Consider the following 2,500-nt stretch of genomic DNA (forward strand, 5'->3'; position numbering starts at 1 on the left):
TTACTGATGACTGTAACGGTAATCTTTATATTTCCATCGTATCACTGAATTGGTACAAAATTATCTTCTTGGCTTTTTTTTCCGTGAGGTAATTCAAATTTGGGAAAAGAAATCTAGTAATTTGTTCATAGAGATATACATGGTTACACATCACATCTTTATATATCTTCGATTGTAATCTATCGATGTTAGTGTTGTGAACTGTACTTGTCTTATAAAGAATGGATAAATAATAGTTTCCTTTTTGTAACTTTATTATTATTATTATTATTATTATTATTATTATTATTATTATTATTATTATTATTATTATTATTATCGTTGCAAAGTGTTGGGGGCAGTTAAGGGAGTAGTAGAAAATAGAGGGTTGGGCATGAATGTAAAAAGAGTTCCATATGAGAAAGTGATTGTACCAACTGTGATGTATGGATCGGAGTTGTGGGGAATGAAAGTGACGGAGAGACAGAAATTGAATGTGTTTGAGATGAAGTGTCTAAGGAGTATGGCTGGTGTATCTCGAGTAGATAGGGTTAGGAACGAAGTGGTGAGAGTGAGAACGGGTGTAAGAAATGCAAATGAGTTAGCAGCTGGATATGAACGTGTTGAGGTGGTTTGGCCATGTTGAGAGAATGGAAAATGGCTGTCTGCCAAAGAAGGTGATGAATGCAAGAGTTGATGGGAGAAGTACAAGAGGAAGGCCAAGGTTTGGGTGGATGGATGGAGTGAAGAAAGCTCTGGGTGATAGGAGGATAGATGTGAGAGAGGCAAGAGAGCGTGCTAGAAATAGGAATGAATGGCGAGCAATTGTGACGCAGTTCCGGTAGGCCCTGCTGCTGCCTCCGATGCCTTAGATGACCGCGGAGGTAGCAGCAGTAGGGGATTCAGCATTATGAAGCTTCATCTGTGGTGGATAATGTGGGAGGGTGGGCTGTGGCACCCTAGCAGTACCAGCTGAACTCGGTTGAGTCCCTTGTTAGGCTGGAGGAACGTAGAGAGTAGAGGTCCCCTTATTTGTTTTGTTTCATTGTTGATGTCGGCTACCCCCAAAAATTGGGGGAAGTGCCTTGGTATATGTATGTATGTATTATTATTATTATTATTATTATTATTATTATTATTATTATTATTATTATTATTCTCCACAGGAGCTACACTGTCATTTTATCTTGTTTGTTCAGTTAAAGTAGGTGCACAGTCGACATTATTCACCAATTGATATGATTCCAATAACTTTCCTCGCTAGTCCAGGGAGGAAAGGAAACAAGGAAAATAAAATGTTTTAAGAACAGTATCATTGAAATAAATATTTCCTATATAAACTATAAAAACTTTAACAAAACAAGCGGAAGAAAAATTAGATAGAATAGTGTGCCCGAGTGTACTCTCAAGCAAGAAAACTGTAATCCAAGACAGTGGAAGACCATGGTACAGAGGCTTATGGCACTATTCACATATAAAGTAAATGGTTTAATGTTGGAGTGTCCTTCTCCTAGAAGAGCTGCTTATTATAGCTAAAGAGTCTCTTCTATCCTTACCACGAGGAAAGTAGCCACTGAACAACTACAATGCAGTAGTTAACCCCTTGGATGAAGAAGGGTTGTTTGGTAATTTCAGTGTTGGCAGGTGTATGAGAACAGAAGAGAATCTGTAAAGAATAGGCCAGACTATTCGGTGAATGTGTAGGTAAACAGGAAAGTGAACCGTAACCAGAGAGAGGGATCCAATGTAATACTGTCTGGCCAGTCCAAGGGCCCCATAATAACTCTCTAGCGGTAGTATTTCAACGGGTGGCTATTTGAACCTATCTTCTACATCATATTCTACTACTATTAGATTTTCTTTCTTTCTTTTCAATAACATTTTCTGTGTTTCCTCTGTCGTTTCTTTAGTCTCTGTTTTGATTTATTCTATAAAAATGGCCATCTTTAGTTTTCCATATCTACTATATTCTATTCTGGTGTACATTCATTCCGTTGAAATATTTACATAGTAAATCTCAATATATCAATGTATAACATATAGTAGTCCAATGGCAAATAATCTCTCACAATGGACCACTATCTTGTTTCAACCCTCTCTTATATTACCAAAGCAAACTTTGTTATCGACAATTTTGATGGCCAATGTTTTGATACAGAAATGGCTACTTTAGCCTCACCTGGCTGGAATGGCAACAGTGTTCAAAGCATCATAGAAATACACTGTTGCCACATATTTCATTCACTTCTCACAATTCCATTCAATATTTATCCAGAAAAAGGTTATTAGGGAGCATTACGGAGCAGTGGTGGGCAAATTAAAGGATTTTTGAAACGGCATCCTTTATTTGCAAGAATTTGGGTCGGCTGTTTAGGTTATAGGGAATGGGAAGGATAATTTGATGGAATCCAGCATATTTATGAAAAGCTACGAACATTCTAGTCAGTTTAATTATCAGTGATATTGCAGGGTTTATTGAAAGAAATATATCTTCACTGAGTAAGGAAGAACAGGTATAGAC

This window comes from Palaemon carinicauda, chromosome 29 (genome assembly GCF_036898095.1).
Source record: "Palaemon carinicauda isolate YSFRI2023 chromosome 29, ASM3689809v2, whole genome shotgun sequence".
Taxonomy (NCBI): Eukaryota; Metazoa; Arthropoda; class Malacostraca; order Decapoda; family Palaemonidae; genus Palaemon; species Palaemon carinicauda.